This window comes from Anser cygnoides, unplaced genomic scaffold, assembly GCF_040182565.1.
Source record: "Anser cygnoides isolate HZ-2024a breed goose unplaced genomic scaffold, Taihu_goose_T2T_genome scaffold_42_1, whole genome shotgun sequence".
Lineage (NCBI taxonomy): Eukaryota > Metazoa > Chordata > Aves > Anseriformes > Anatidae > Anser > Anser cygnoides.
Genome location: NW_027103066.1, coordinates 1,307,915 through 1,325,345, shown reverse-complemented (window position 1 = coordinate 1,325,345; position 17,431 = coordinate 1,307,915). Strand labels below are relative to the sequence as shown.

Genomic DNA, 17,431 nt, shown 5'->3' with positions numbered 1-17,431 from the left:
TCCTCTCCTTTTGAGACTTCTAGTCAAGTATTACCATCGGTTTTCCCGGTTGATAAAGACCCCCCTTTATTAAAAAAAAAAAAAAAAAACTGACACTGAAGTGCATATTCTTTTAGACAGTTTACTGAATAAAATTTTTTAAATGAAGTTTTAAAAATTTATGGTTTGTGATAGTGTTAATGCTACTTTATTTCTGAACAGTAGATATTATCTAATTTTTATAAGTATGTATATTATGTATACATACATGTTTATGACATTGTGATGTAGCTAACTGACAATATATAAAATAGGGGAAAAAATTGTAAAAGTTCAAATTCCGCCAGATAAACTATGTACTACAGGAGTACTGACCCCTAACCTTATGTGTTTACAGTATTTTGAAGCATTTCAAAGCAATTTTGTTTTTCAGTTCTGGTGTATCTTTCTCATCTTTTCTTCCAAAACAGTTGGAGAAAGGTTGAGATTCTTCTTAAAACCTATATATGACATTTTCCTTTTAAAGCAGAATTTGACAGGTTTAATGAAAAGAGATTTATGTGGCCAGTTGTGGAAGTTATAAGGTGGCTGCTGACTGCTAACTCATTGAAGATACTTTGTTCTTGTACCAAAGCACTAGCAGCAGAACAGCTAAGAGGGGAATGTTTTGTAATACTCCATTTCCATGTTGATCTAGTCATGGTCAGAGACAGAATTGGAAGCTCAGACAATATCTGTGGGCTGTCTGGAATAAACAGAGCCGTGTTGCTTGCAGAACTGTGTGCTCTACAGCCTGGCGCTGGTGACTTCACAAAGGCTTCCTAGGTGACTGTCCCAAGGAGTGGTGCCCTGATCAGGGGGGCCTTGAAAGCAGGACCCACAGAGCTCTGGTCAGGACACCACCAGGCCAGGAAAGGAGCTGATGAGCTGGGATGTGCTCTGTCAGTACAGTCTGTACCATCGTTGTGCGCTCTAATGATGCTTCTGGAGGTTCCCAGATTCTTTTCTGATACCACTGTCTCCAGGGACTGCTGCTGCTAAGGAGATTTTTCCACTATAGAGCATTACCTGATCTGTAACCGTTTTTCTTAGCAAACATGCCTCCCACGTCTCCTGTGCCTTTGCACAAGGTTGCATCCTTGAAGAAATGCGTTTGTCAGCTGCGCTCCTGCGGGTATGTAAAAGAGGATGGGGGAAGGAGTTTGGAGTAGTAGTTCCTTGGCTAGCAAGCTGCATTGCTCCTTACGGCTGCAGATGTTTTTGACTGCTATAAGTTGCATATGGAAAATTAGAAATAAAGGTATTTTAGAGCAGTTTTAAAACAGTAATGATTTTTTCCACATAGTGCCTATTGAATGTTATGGTTCTTGGTTTTGTCATAAGAGTAAACGTGTCAGAGAGACTTCCCATTTTGGCTTATGTAAGTGGATTGCCTCTCCAGGAGGAGAGCTTTAAACTTTGCCTACAAACCGGCTTTTGAATAGGTGTTACTGTCTTTGGTAAGTGTTTTATTTAGTACAAAGTGATACTTCCTCTGTAAACATGCAAATTCTGGAAAAGACGAAGGGTGAGAGCTTTACACATGCAAGAGACAACTGAAAATAGCAGGACGCATTAGTAGTTTTGTTAAGTGTAATTCTTGTGAGTGTACGCAAGCTCTTTTCTTGAAAGTAGTAATGAACTTTAGGCCTTCTGGCATGAGATCTGTTCTCCCATACTTGCAGGTTAAAAGTAAAAATTATGATTAGGTAGAAAAAATAATCTGACTCTTGCCTTAGTTTGCTTTAAAGTTGTTAAATTATTGTTGTTAAAGACAGTAAAAAGCGAAAGATGCCCACACAGAGTTCACATCAGCCTGGTATGCATTATTTTTATTCATCATGAGTAACAAATGCATGTACTCCAAAAAGAAAACTAATACAAATGTTACCAGACTACTAAGCTGTATCTTTTAAGTTTTTTTATCAAAGTCTTACCGATAAGATACAAACACCACTGCTCCTTCCATTCTTCATCCTGTATTTACTGTTCCTTTTTTTGATTGTTATTTAGATTTGACTTTGGAACGTGTTAAAGAGAGGAACAACAGTGATTTGATTATCCTGTTAGGGGGCCACGGTATCAAGGACCTAAATTTATAGCACTCAGATCTGGGTTGAAAGGGATCCTCTGGTTCTGACCAAGTACCACATAGGCCCGTCTTTGAGCCTCTCAGTAGTCTTTCAGGAATCATAGAATATCCTGAGTTGGAAGGGACCTGCAGAGACAATTGAGTCCCCAAAGGAGCTAGATGAACTGCTAGAGTAGCTAAATATTAAAGATGTAGATAATACCTTTATTATGGCTTACCTTAAGAAAAATTAAACTGGATTTTGGATTGCTGCCATGTTCACAGTTCTGGATTAAGAAGTAACAGCAAAGAACTTTGAGCATGGATGTTGTTTGTTTCCTGTGAATACCTGGCCTCTGACTGCAAGTAGTATATATTAAAGAAAAAATATCTGTGTGCTTTAGGAATCTTTTTTTTAATTGATTACAGGCAACTAGAAAATTATGGATTTTGTGCTGTAGGTAGTAGTTCGCCTGCCTATTGGTTTGTGGTGAATACTTTAAAATTTTGGTTAGGTTTATATTAGGGTGACATCATAATTATGTTGAGATTTAGGATGAAATCCTTCCCTTGTGGAGCAGTGAGGAGGTGGAGTTGGGGGAACAACAGTGTGTTCGTAGCAGCTACAGATACAATTTTGTGCAATGTTTTTGTGACTTCTGTACTAGAGAGCAGTCACACAAACTGGCTTTTTGTAGCAGCAGCAACACTGAGGTGTTTCAGACAGTGAGTTTGTAGCTGTTTTCTTTTTTCCCATCCCAACAATTTGTGTCTTCTGACTAAAATCTCTGAAACTAAGAATGTACATGGGCAAGAGCAACTGCAAACAAGGCTTCCTTCCTTCCTTGGTGGTGCATATCGGGTACGTTTATGCACAAGGAAGTAATACTGAGCCCATAGGCCATAAGCTCACAGCTGAGGCCATCGTAATGCCTTGCTCAAGAGATGAGCAGTTTTCACAGTTCCATGGGGATCAGTGAGAACGAGGCAGATTTTTATTCAGTGTATTTGATAAGACATTAGGAAAAATTTCTTTACCGTGAGGGTGGGTGGTCAAACACTGGAACAGGCTTCCTAGAGAGGTGGTTGATGCCCTGTGCCAGTCAGTGTTCAAATGGCTTTTGGGTAATGCCCTCAATAGTATGCTTTAACTTTTGGTTAGCCCTGAAGTGGTCCAGCAATTGGACCTGATGGTCTTTGTAGGCTCCTTCCAACTACCACTGTTCTATTCTGTAAGGGAACAGGACAAAATTATGTGCTGTAACATGGTGTAGCATTTATTTATAGTTTATATATATATGTATGTTGAAATGATTGTATGCTTTTGCATAGTAACTCATAACTTTTCATTGTTTTGTATGGAGAAGAGTTTGTTCATCTTCAGTGTAGCTATGGAGAGGTTTCTCAGAGTTGAACTGGTAGATGACATAAAATAAAAGTAGCTAACAAATATTTTATTTTTTAATTGGTGAGAGGAAGAAGATGAGTAGGAATTTAAAAGAGAGTACTCCAGTTTGAGATGAGTCATGTGGTCCTTTAGCAAGCTTGAATTACATTCATGGCTTGATAGTTCTGGTTCACTGTTGTGGGTTGCATCATTTGGAAAAACTTTGCCAAAAAATTACTCTATCCAGTTTCTGCTAGTGATTTGCAGAAGAGCTCTGTCTTTCCACCTGCAGCACTTACGCAACTTCAGGTGGGCTAACTTGTTAAATGTGGTACCGCTTGGAAGTGGCTCTTCCATATAATATGGAGAGCAGCTTCTGGACCATGCTACCTACCTGGTGTTACCTACCTGCACTCCAGTCTATGCGAGGCTGTTCAGCTGTGCCTGGTGCATTGCGTGTAGGCTCACAGATGGGGAACTCTGTTTAGTTGGCATAAAGCAGAAATGCAGAGGGTTAGAGTATCTTTCTGTTCCTATTCTGGGTACATCAACAATTCTAAGTCATGTATCACATCTGGTGGTGCTTTGCTTTGTCACGAACAGTGGTTTCTGATACATTTACATGTAGGCAGAGACATCCCCAACAAGTGGATCTAATCCATAATCACTCATACATGTTCTTTCTGGCTACTTAACTGTCTCTTCCAGCTGCAAGCATTTTAGCAGTAAGCAATTATGAAAACTAGGCAAGCAAAGCTGCAAAAAGCAGTTTCATGTTTAATGGAAAGCACCACAGGAGCCAGGGACACAATTATATCATTTGTGTTTGTGTGTGGACACCTTTAATTGGTTAAAGAGCTTATTTACACAGTATCCTTCATAAATAAATAAGTGAAACAACTGAGCAAAGACAAATAGACTAAGAACAGTCCTTGTCCCAAGAAACTTTTAGGTGAAGACAATTCAATGCAAGAAGTCTAATTAGAGGTGTGGAAGATAGATGTTTTAAATCCAAATAGGACTGATGATGTCTATGCTGTAGCTCCTGCAGGTAATAGTTGAATGAAAAGAAATGACGGGACATAACTGGTAGCTGTTGCGAGTAAAGTAGATGGTAGCTAAAGTAGCCTGTGAGAAAGAAAGGAAGTGGTGGGCTGTGTGTTACCAATGTGATTCAGAATAACACAGAAAGCTGTACATGTATGCAGGAACAGTGCTGTACAGATAATCAAAGATCATTAGGTAAACTGAGAAATATGTTTCCCCTGTCCTTGGAACAGGTTTGCTTATAGCTATTCTGGTTCCATGTTGCATTACATGCTCTTATGAGATGGAAATAGTGTTTAGATCTCAGTCAGTTCATTTTAATGGAAGGACTAAATCAAAATTCCTGGTAGTAACTTCTATCAAAGGTGCTTGATTGTGAATTTTGCAGTGTAGATCATCTCAGGTTCTGAATCCAGGCAGCTCAGCCATTATTCAGTCCATCGTCCTGTCTGCTTACCTAGTCCATGCTTCACCAGTTTGTTTGTGAGAACATTAAGGGAGACAATGTCAAAAGCCTCACTGAGGTTGAGGTAAGCAACATCCACTGCTTACCTCTCATCCACCAAGCCAGTTTTATCATTACAGAAAGCTATCAGGTTGGTTTAACCCTGATTTCCCCTTCATAAATCTATATTGACCTCTCCAAATTACCTTCTTGCCTGGAATTGGTTTTCCAGCATTGTTTGCTCTGCCATCTACGCAGGGTGATGTTGAGGCTGACTGGCCTGTTTTTCCTGTTCTTGGTCTTAAAGATGGGAATGACAGTTGATCCCCCCCCAGTCCTGAGGAGCCTCTTCTTTGGGGGTTGGACACAATGATCTCTTGAGGTCCCTTCCAACCCCTACAATTCTGTGATTCTGGTTGCCACAACCTTTCAATATTAACTGAGAGTGTCCTCAAAATGATATGGGTGAGTTTGTCTAGCACTTGTGGGTGCTCCATCAGGTCCTATGGATCTGGATGAGTCCAGTTTGTGTAAGTTTCTTAATGTGATCCTCCTCCGCTAGAGGTAAGTCTTCCTTTCCCTGGACTTACCTGCTAATGTCAGACATGGGACAGCTGAAGGCTGGTCTTCAGCAGAGACCAAGGCTGAGACAGATTCAAAGGTCACGCTCTCACTGTGTAACACAGGCATTCAGGGAGTATCAACAGCCATTTATAGGAAATCAAAGCAGTTGATATTGAACTAAAATGCAGACAATTTGTGCAAGGCAAGAGTCATTTCCTGGGGCTTGACCAGCTATGCTGATTTTCCAGGCAGGTTTTCTGCAGTAGGAAGAACAATCTCTGTGGCAATGCTGGTAGTTGTCTCTTCAAGTTACCTTTCAAGATTTAGTCAAGAGTGTATTTTCAGCTGAGTAAGCTTTATTCAACATATGTCTATAGCCACTGTTTCACAAACGTGGGAAGTGCTAATATCATAAAATCATGATTTTATCAAGGGTTTACCGTTTATCAATTTGGCAGTATTGTCTTTTTTTTTTTGAATAGGTAGGAGTGCAAAATTAATATTTGTCATTTCAAAAATTCTTTTTACATAGGGGTAAAGCAAATGTATCCAGAAGAGAAGAGTTTTTGTGATGTTAGGCATTCTGAGATATCTTCTTTCATAGGCCTCAACATGGCATTATAGCAGTATACAATTCTGGAAAACAATAAAACATTAAAGTCTCAAACTATTAGATGGGTTAAAATGAAGATAGCCTAGCAAGAAACAAAAAAATAGCTTAATTATGTTGCTTCAAAATCTATGTATTTTCATGGGTCATTGAACAACTAACTATACCTTCTGATGGAAGACAGTGTTCAAAAATGATGGGGTCTTTCTATTGAAACTAGGTCAGGGTTATGAAAGCACAACTGCTCTTGGTGGGGTTTTGAAGATAGGAACTGCTACATGTGTTGTGTTTCTGAAGTCAGCAGGGCACTTGTGACCTTCAATCCATTTTCAGTTTCCTTGCTAGAATCCTTTCTTTGCTTTTCAGGCTCTGGTGAAACTTGTTTGTGAGTGGAAAATAGTTTGTAAGGAAAATAGTGGCGGTGCTGTATATGAGTAGTGTATTTTTGTGAGCCTTGTGGTCTTCTGCAAATCGTGCATATGCCTTTTTGTTACATGGTTTGCCAGAATAATTTGCAGACCTGCATTTTGTGCCTCTAGCAATAGCTGACACTCAATTGACCTATGGCAGTAGTGCCTTATGAGTAAACTTACTTCAAGTGTGTTGGTCTAAATATTTGAAATAGTGTCTCTAAATTATAGTTCGACTTGTGAGACAACTTCAGTTCAAGAGCTAGTTGTGGCTGGAATAAAAGGGCTAAAGGTTTGCAAGTTGTCATCTTTCTGCTAGACATCCCAAGCATCACAGCTAATGTCACAGTGCCCCTTAAACAGCTTTCTCCTCTGTCTTCCTTCTCCATCAGTTTGGTTACATCGTGAAGAATTTGCTGCTCTTTGCATGTATGGAAAGAAGTGACCTGGGGATGTGAATCCTGGATTTCCCCTTGGAGTCACCACATACAGGTTTCTCAAATCGCAGGATGCCTCACGCTGTGAAGAACATTCCACAGCTGCACACACTCAACGAAAAGAACAGGCAAGAATCAAGACTAAGTGGTAGGAGACATCAGTGGAGTGCCACCTGCTTATACCCTTGCAGATCTGGCTTGGTTAACATAAACCCGCTTTACCTGTTTAGTATCAAATTCCATCTTTCCTGATTTTAGGAGAATTAGAGAATTTTAGAAGAACAATAGGAGATTATTTTGTCTATTTACAGTGCATGTAAATAGATGGCGTTTGAGGTGTATTTTAGTGTTGTTGGATTGGTGCATTTCTTTGGGTAGAACAGCAGTACTACTTACTGCTGAAGCTGCCTTGTTCCTCTGGACAACTGTTCCCATTACTCTAGGTACAGTAAAGGGTCAGTGAAAGGGGGTTTGTGAAAAGGATCGTTACTCCCTGTGAAATCACTATTTTGTGATCCTACGAGAGACAATTTTAATCAGCTTGTTCTCTCAAAGTTATATCACTGCATGAGTCATGTGTACCATCTGCTGACTGTAAGATAAAAGCCCAGGATAATGGGAGCAAGCGAGAACTGATTGGTTTTGCCCGTGGTTCGTCAATGTCCTGATTTTTTTCACCAGAAGATGGCAGCAGGCTGATGTTAGTCACAAACTTTCCTGACGCTTATTGTTTGATAAATTTTGTGATATGGTTCTAAATATTTGGAACTGAGTAGTTTGCCATAGCTGACAGTGTGAAAATGGACATTGCAAAGCACTGTGTGTCAAGCAGTTTTGTGGCTTTGTAGGTCTGTCTGTCTGCTGGCCTGCAGTCCTCTTCAAGTCTTGGCTTTTGTTCCTAAACATCAATGACAGACTTTCACTTGTCAGCATCTCAATAGCATTTAGTTTGGAAGAAAAATCAAAGCAGGTGGAGCTGATGCTTAAATTAGTTTGTATTTATTGCATATTGCCTTTCAGTTCAGGAAAATGTTTCATTCTGTTAGAATTAATTTGCCTGGCAATAAACTTCAGTTAAGTCTGGATGTACGTTTTCTATGAGAAAGCGAAATTGGAGAAAGAACTGGAACTGATATTGTATGATGCAGAAATAATTCCTGTTTGCACTGAGAAGCCTATGTAAATATTGATTAAAAAATGTGGAGTTCAGCAGCTATGACAGATGTTTTGTGGTATCTTTAGTGGAAAATAAGCTATGTTAGCCAAAGAAAAGATTTTTTTTTAACCCTGTAGCCATAAATTAATCTTTATTGTAGTAAATATTTATAAAATTATAAAATAGGTTGGGTTGGAAGAAACTTTTAAGACCATCTTGTCTAAGCTCCCTGCCATGGTCAGGGACACCTCCCACCAGACCAGGTTGCTCAAAGCCCCATCCAGCCTGGCCTTGAGCACCTCCAGGGATGGGACATCCACAGCTTCTCTGGCCAGCCTCTGCCAGTGCCTCACCACCCTCACAATAAAGAACTTCTTCCTAAAATCTAATCTAAATATATCCTTTTTCAGTTTAAAACTGTTATCCCTTGTCCTATCACTACATGCTCCTGTAAAAAGTCTCTATCTTTATTATAAGCCCTCTTTAAGTATTGAAAGGCTATTATAAGGTCTCCCTGGAGCCTTCTCTTCTCCAGGCTGAACAGCCCCAACTCCCTCAGCCTGTCCTCAAAGAAGAGGTGCTCTAGCCCTCTGGTCATCTTCATGACCCTCCTTTGGAGCCACTCTAATGGCTCCATACCCTTTTATATTAGGGACCCCAGCACTGAATTCAGGACTCTAGGTGGGGTCTTATGAGAGCAGAGGGAGAGAGAAAATTACCTCTCTCAACCTGCTGGCCACGCTGCTTTTGATGTAGCCCAGGATATGGTTGGTTTTCTAGGCTGCATGCACACACTGCCAGCTCATGTCCGAATTTCCATCCATCACTACCCCCAAATTCTTCTGTACAGACTTATTCTCAATCCATTCATCACCCAGTTGGTACCGATGTTTGGGACTGACCTGACCCAGGTGCAGCACCTTGCAGTTGGCCTTATTGAACTTCATAGGGGCTCACTTCTCAAGCCTGTCCAGGCTCCTCTGGATGGCATTCCCTTCCTTCTGTTTTTTCAGCTGCACCTGTAAGGTTAGTGTTGTCTGCAAACTTGCTGAGGGTGCACTCGATCTTACTGTCTGTCATTGATAAAGACATTAAATAGCACCAGTCCCAATACAGACCCCTGAGGAACACTGCTTATCACCGATCTCCACCTGGACACGAGCCATTGACCACAACTCTTTGGATGTGTCCATCTGGCCAATTCCTTATTAATAAAATAGTTTACCCTTCAAATCCATCTCTCTCTGATTTAGAGAAAAGGGTGTTGTATGGGACCATATCAGAGGGCTTACAGAAGTCCAGGTAGATGACATCAGCTGCTCATCTCTTGTCCAGTGATGTAGTCATTCCATCACAGAAGGCCACTAGATTGGTCAGGCATTGATTTGTCCTTGATGAGTCCATGTTGGTTGTCTTGAATCACCTCCTTGTCTTCCATATGTCTTTATGTGGTTTTGAGGAGGGTCTGTTCCATGATCTCCCCAGGCACAGAGGTGAGGCTTACTCATCTGTACTTCCCAGGTTCTTCCTTTCTATCCCTTTTAACAATGGGAATGATGTTTCCTTTCTGCCAGATACTGGAGGCTTTGTCTGACTGCCAGGACTTTTCAAATATGACAGAGAATGGCTTGGCAACTCCATCAGCCAGTTCCCTCAGGCCCCTGGGATGCATGTCATCGGGCCCCACAGCATTATGTAGGTTCAGGTTCATCAGGTGGACTTGAACTCTATTTTCACTTACAGTGGGAGGGACTTTGCTCTGACAGTCCCTGCCTTAAGGTTCAGGGACTTGAAAGATGTGGGAAGAGTGATTTGCCAGTGAAGGCTGAGACAAAAAAAAGTTGAGTACCTTGACCTTCTCCCTGTCTGTTGTCATCATTTCTCCCATTTTGTTTATCAGAGGAGGTACACTCTCTTTAGATTTTTCTGGCTAATGTTCATGTAGAATCACTTATTATTCTTTGCAACCCTTGCTACATTCAGCTCTAATTGTGCCTTGGATTTCTTGATCTCACCCCTACGTGTCCGTGTGGTGTCCCTGTACTCTTCCCAGGCCGCACATCCCTGCATCCACTGCCTGTGCATTTCCTTCTTACTCTTCAGTTTGCATCAGCAGGTCCTTGTTAAGCCATGCCGGTTTCCTGTCTTCTCTGCTTGATTTTTTATGCGTGGGAATTGAGAGCTCTTGTGCTCTATGACAAGTCCTGCCAGCCTGAACAGTTCCTTTATCCCTAAGGACAGTTTTCCAAGGGATCTCACCCATTAAATCTGTAAACAACTTTTTGCTCTTCTAAAATTCAGGGTCCTGACTCTTTTGCCAGGCCAATATCCCTCAAGATAACAAACTCTACTAGGGCATGATTGCAGGAGCCCAGACCATCTCCAGTCTTGACCTCTTTAATTAGTTCATCTGCGTTGGTGAGCATCAGGTCCAGTAACATTTCTCTCATTGGGCTATCTGCTGTCTGCAGCAAGATGTTATCCTCAGTGCACTCCAGAAGTCACCCAGATTGCTTACAGATTGCCATATTGTTATTTCAGTTATCATGTTATTAACAAGCATGAAATGTCGGTCTCGATACATGTATGGATTGGCTATTTTCAAGTGTTCAGATAACTCAGAATAACTTTACCAATGGCAAAAATCTCCTTCTGAAGAATGTAATTTCTTAAGTAAAACACCAAATCTAGTCAGTGTGATCACTTACCATCGCTCTAGGTTTTGATAAAAATGCCAAATCTTCAGATTTCCATGTGTATCTTAGGTTGTGCTTCTCTGAGGTATTCAAAATGGCAAGGCACGTAAGAATAAGTTGAGTCTGGAGAAGAGGAGGCTCAGGGGAGACCTTATTGCTCTCTACAGCTACCTGAAAGGAAGGTGTGGGGAGCTGAGGGTCAGCCTCTTCTCACAGTGTTAGGACTAGAGGGAATGGCCTCAAGTTGTGCCAGGGGAGGTTCAGGTTGGAAATGAGGAGACATTTCTTCTCTGAAAGAGCAGTCAGGCACTGGAACGGGTTGCCCAGGGAGGTGGTGGGGTCACTGTCGCTGGGGTGTTCAAGGAAAGGTTGGACGTGGTGCTTAGGGACATGGTTTAGTGGGTGACATCGGTGGTAGGGGGATGGTTGGACCAGATGATCTTGGAGGTATTTTCCAACCTTAATAAGTCTATGACTCTATGATTCTAAGAAATTACCTGGCCTGAGATCACTTGGGCTTGCCAAGACCCACTTGGCAGCTAACAAAGACAAACAACGGACTGAGTCCAAGAGGGCACTTGTTGATTCCCACATACTGATTTCTAGTTCACATCTGTAGCATCGATGTGCCAGCAGCTATTTTTACTGATCTGTTACAGCAAAACAAGCTAGCCACTCCCAAACTAACAAATAAGCAGAAGACCAAAATATTTTTGAACTGACTCTCAATGAGTCTTTTCCTGTGGAGACGTTGTTTGGTTGTGTTATTTAAATTGTAGTATATTCCACAGAGACAATGTGTCTGGACTGATCTTCCACGAGCAGCTGTAATTGCAATGTTTCCTAGCTTCTGAACGCTTTGTTTTTCACCATTGGTTCTATTAACTCTCATAAGAACCGAGCAGTACTCCTTGAGAGGCATATTACTCCAGAAAACTGCATTCCATAATTTGAGAGCAGCCTTCCAAACATATTTATGGAAAAAAAACACAACATAAATCATTATCAAAATAATACTTTCAATGTGCAAGATGGCAGAAGTTCTCTGACTTGTAACAATCCATTAGTTTAGGATTTGCACTGACTTTTGAAGTGAGCACCAGTGAACTGGCTCATTTTGATGACCAGCTTTGCATAAGCCAAAAGGGCAGGAATGAAGGATGTCAGATTTCAACCATTCACATACATACTTCTTATTAAAAATCTTAATATGTGGTCTACTTAGCATTGAAAGTCTCCACACATGTACTTTCAATCTCGTTATATCTGTTTTTTTTAAAGGGACTGAATACCTCTCGCTAGTGAGCTCTTGTGAGTTCATGTAGCTGCACTTTAATGCAGCAGAGTAAGGAGGCTTTAACATGCCAAAGACAGTGTGTTTTTGCCAGTGTGTTTCTAAAACTAGTCCAAATCACCTAATAGTATAATTATTCACTGAAGGCAAATCCATTTCCAAAGTAGCTGTTCTTCCTAGCACTTGGACACCTCTTCTCCTGCCTTTTCCCACACTTCTTCCTTCCCACTTAATCTTTGGGTTTCTCTTTACCTCTGAGGGCTCTCAGTATTTCCCTCCAATCCGTCAGCATCCCTCTACACTCTCTGTCCTCTTGTCTAAGTCCAGAAATTGTCTTCCTGCACTGTTTATCCCCATCCTCCCCCTAAGCACTTTTGCTCATTTCAGTAGCAGGTGTTTTCCTCTCCTGCTTCCACCCCCAGCATATTTCTCACATCTCTATGCACTTGGGAGCATCTGCTTGCAGCTTCTTTCCCTCCACATATCTGACTGCTGCAGAGCCTTTTCTGATAGGAAATCTGCAGGAGCTGTGCTTTCAATGGGAATGAACAAGGCATAGTATCTGTCCCCCTTCTCCAATTTGTCTCCTTCTGGTCTCCCACTCCAAATGCATGGCAAAAAGTATGAGGTTAGCGACAGATGCATGACAAAATTTATCTATTGGTCTTTGCTTTTTTTTTTTCCCTGCTGTTGTGGTTTATCCCGGCTGGCAGCTAAACACCACACAGCCATTCGCTCACCCTCCCCCCTCCCTCTCTGGGATGGGGGAGAGAAATGGGAAAGTGAAGCCTGTGAGTTGAGATAAAGACAGTTTATTAAGACAGGAATATAATAATAACAATAATAATAATAGTGATAATGATAATAGTATTACTAATAATAATGTGTAAGAAACAAGTGATGCACAATGCAATTGCTCACCACCCGCTGACCGATGCCCAGCCTATCCCCGAGCAGCCGGCCCCCCCACCCTGGCCAGCCACCCCTATATATTGTTTAGCATGACGTCAGATGGTATGGAATACCCCTTTGGCCAGTTTGGGTCAGCTGTCCTGGGTCTGTCCCCTCCCAGATCCTGCTGCACCCCTAACCTGCTCGCTGGCAGGACAGAGCGAGAAGCCGAAAAGTCTTTGGCCTGGTGTAAACACTGCTCTGCAACAATTAAAACATCAGCATGTTATCAGCACTCTTCTCATCCTAATCCAAAACATAGCACCCTACCAGCTACTATGAGGAAAATTAACTCTGTCCTAACTGGAACCAGGACACCTGCTCATATTAGCTTGATCTATTTAGTTAGTGCCATTAGATGTAGTCAATATTTATTTGAACAATACTTCTGGGTAGGCTTCATTTTCCTTGTGACATTTGCCTTGTAAAAATATTGTCCAAGAAATGATCTGTCATAGTGAACTAGGATTTCCAACAGCATGTCTAAGTTTGCTACTGGTTGGAGTACTACCATTTTTTGAGAAGGTAGCTTACCCACTTTACTTCACAGCCAACTCAAATAACCTAGGAACATTTTCAGAAATTCAGTCTCTTGGAGCGCATGATGGAAATATGGGCAATGCAGGTTTACAAGAGCACAGCCCTCTCCCAATTTTCAAGCATAGGAACACAACAACCCAGACTTGAGTTTATATTAATGGCTACTCAATTTCAAAGAAAAAAAATAACTTGGATTTAATGTGGGCAATCTGTTCCTATTAATTTTCTTTAAATTCAGATAGAAAGTGCTTTGCATTTCCAGCTGCTTAAACTGCACTCCATCAACTCTTTCACCAGGCAAGTGGGAAAACTTTTGCTTTCAGATACTTCTCCCTCCTTGTTTTTTCCTGGATGCTGACATCTGTACTGGGAGGAGAGAAGGTAGGGTCATCCCACAGATCTTGCTGGCTGCAGAACATAAAGGATGAGCAGAAAATTCAGATCCTCTACTTGCAGCCTTTAGCCTCCAGCTTTTCTGTTCTTGGCGCTTGGCAATGGGACATGAGCTGGTGTACAGGACTCAGCTGATGCCTCGCCTGTTTTGTTGAAGGCCAGGGTCAGAATATGAGGTATTTTGCAGCTTGACTAGGCCTTTAAGCTGAGTATGTGCAATATTTCCAGTGCCTATTCCTTCTGTCACCTGTAGAATCACTTGACAAAACGATAAAGGAAATAAAACAAAAGAGCATTGTCCCCTCCCACATCTCCTGACATGTCTTTGAATCTCCACTGAGGGTTTCTTTTTGCTGCTTCAAACAGGCATAACCTAGCATTGCCTGACCCTGCAAGTTTTGGTTCCATATCTCGGTAAGGTGAAGGTATGCAGGAATCTGTTCCTTCTCGTGGCTTCTGGTGGATTTTTGCGACCCTGCTTCTTAGGTTTCCTTTTCTCTAGATAGCCAGTGAGGAAGTGCAGCCCTTATCTATTCACTGTTTATGTGACATGAAACCTGGTCACACCCATAATGTCCTGTCCCAGTACAGAGTAAGAGATACTTCAAATCCTCAGTATCGTACAGCCTAGGTCCTGGGGAGAGCGTTTGCAAGGAAGAGAGAAGCCCAGAGAGCCCCGTGATGCTGCAGAAGCATTGATCTGAAGGGAAAGTGATCTGATGCGACCAAGCACTGCTGGTCCCTGTCCTTGCTCTTTTTGGCTGTGCATCTGGGCTCCAAAGGGTGGCAACACACCCCTGGGGACAGGAGGCTGGCCTGAAAGGCATATGTAGTGCTTCTGCAACTATTTTTTAACTTGCTCTGCTGTGGGATGTTTGCTAACTATTCCGGCCAAAGCTGAATGCAGTGCTGAGTGTTGCTGTGATTTAGACACTTCTTTCCAGGTGTTTGGAAAGGCTGGAATGCTTTGGCCAATGTTCTAGGTACGTTGTGCTCATGAGCATGTGGCTTCCTGATGAAAAAAGTTTAAAAGGTTATGCCTTTTATGAAGTATGCAAGTTGTATCTTCCAGGCAGGAAATCCCAGAAAATATTGTGGCAGTTTTCATAGAATCACAGAATGGTATGGGTTGGAAGGCACCTTTTAGGATCATCTTATTTCAACCCCCCCCCCTGCCATGGGCAGGGACACCTCTCACTAGACCAGGTTGCCCAAAGCCCCATTACTCCTTGTCCTGTCACTACACTCCGTGGCAAAGAGTCCCATGCCAGCTCTCCTGTAGGCCCCCTCTAGGTACTGGATTTAATTAAAAAAAAATTAATTAAAAATTACTGGTTTTAATTAAAAGAATGCATTTCCCCAGTTGAAACCTAACAATGGATCTTAGTTAATCTGATTGTAGTAAATACTGGTATTTAGAAACCTACCTAAAGTTTATGAGAGATTAATTCTCTTTTTTAGTGTTACAAATTCTTGTTTACAGTCTGTGAAGGCCTCTTTTTTTTTTTTTTTTTTTTCTGTTGAAAGGACTCTAACATCCAAATTATTACAAATGGCTGTTGAGAAGCATCTGGAATTCACTTTGTGAAAATTTGTCATTATTACAAGTTGTGTAATCTGGAAGTACCTTAGGTTTCTCTAAAGTTTTTAGGAAAACAAGCTGATAAATTCTTGCACATAGAATAGAAAAGTTTAGCCATCATGCGCTGAAAGAGCTAGCCAAAGGCAAAGCCAGAAATTTGTAACTAAGTAAAGTAAGTTGGGTACATGGACAAGTATTTCAGGCAGATTATGTGTCTGAAATGCTATCAATCCTTTCATAATTCTTACTGCTCTTTATTTAAATGTTCAAGCAACTGCCTCATGAATAAATAGTCTGATGTGCTGCAGCCTGGTACAAGTTCTCAGAAAGAGTATACTGATTGTACTGAAATAAAACAAAGGGGGTGTACTCTGGAGGTTGGTGTCCCTTTTGAATGGTTGTAACCAATTTGTTATTGCATTGGCATCTCTCCAAGAAATGCCCTGTCTTTTGTTTAAAATGCTTGTAAATATCGGAAATAAATAACCTGTAGTAATATACTTCAAAGAGAAGATAGGTAACTATGGCCCTTAATAGTTTTGTAAATAATTTCCAAGCCTTGCAGGACACATGACTACTTAGTGTGACCTACTTTCATAATGCACTGACTTTTGTGGAGCATTTGCCTTGAATATAATGATTTGTAATTGTAGAGGAACTTGTAGTCTTAATATATTTTGTGAACTCTACACTTGCTAAAAAATCTTAAAATGGTAGCCTGTATTCTAGCTAAGTATCTTCCTGAAAGAAATGTATTTTCTTAAATTCCATATTCATTTCCACATCTGCTTGATGCAAAGAGTTTCTGAAAAACTGGTTGTTCACTGTGGCACATGAACCACAGTTTAAAATTTGATTAATATTTAAATAGATATCTTGTGGAGACTTGTGGAAATATTTATGTCATTGTATTATTCTTTCTACCCAAATTGCTTCCCTTACGCATTGTTTTGGTTTGACCTGAGGAGTTTTTTTTGTGTTTGATTTGACAGGGATGTAATTAAATATTTATGTTTAGGGATAGAAAGGCCATAATTTTCAAAGTCCCCCATGAAAGGGGACTTCATGCTTTTGATATGTATATATATTTTTGATCAGAAAAGCTGAAAGTGAGAGGATATATAGAACTACTTTTGGTGTGGTAACATAAGTTCAAGAAACAAAACAGTGAAAGACATTTCCAATGAACCTAATTTTTCCTCCTTCCTATTTGTAAGATACAAAATAGCTTGAGGTAGTCAGGACACACTCTCTTGGGGTGCTGATACATGATGATAATAGTTTTCCTGATGCCCAGCATGCTATCATAGCATTTCATTGGTGCTAATGTGCTGGTAGCCAAGTGCTCTGGGGAGGTAAGAAGGAGGTGATGCTATCTGGAGCTTCTGAAAAGCTAGAAAAATTGCTTTTAGTTTTTGTTCCACAGACAACAGCCTACTGCATTTGTCAGTGCTATAGTTCTCTGTCTGGAAAGTGTGAGTAACAGCACTTCCTTAGCCTATCTGTGTTCATGACAAAGAGCATAGTAAAAATGACTATCAATTGTTATGTGTACCTTTAGCACTAGGGGCATAAATAGTCAAATACAACAATAATATAGATTTCCAGTGTAAGCATCATGGCAGAAAACAAATTATATATTTCTATGCAAGTTATTATTTTGCTATTTTTTTTTCTCTTGCCATTCTCATACTTGTAAAAATAGTCAATAAATAAAAAATGATGGTAGCTACTGTTGTTCGGCTGTTGCTTTGAGGGCCCTATAATGAACCCACTATGAATAGGTTCAGTTTGATGTCCAGTATGCGTATCTGTCTGCAGAAAGTAAGA

General features: G+C 40.9%; 1 pseudogene; it reads left to right on the top strand.

The window, feature by feature from the left end:
• Positions 1 to 219: 219 nt before the first annotated feature.
• Positions 220 to 17,431, top strand: part of LOC136789187 (stabilizer of axonemal microtubules 1-like) — a 44,087-nt pseudogene continuing 26,875 nt past the window's right edge.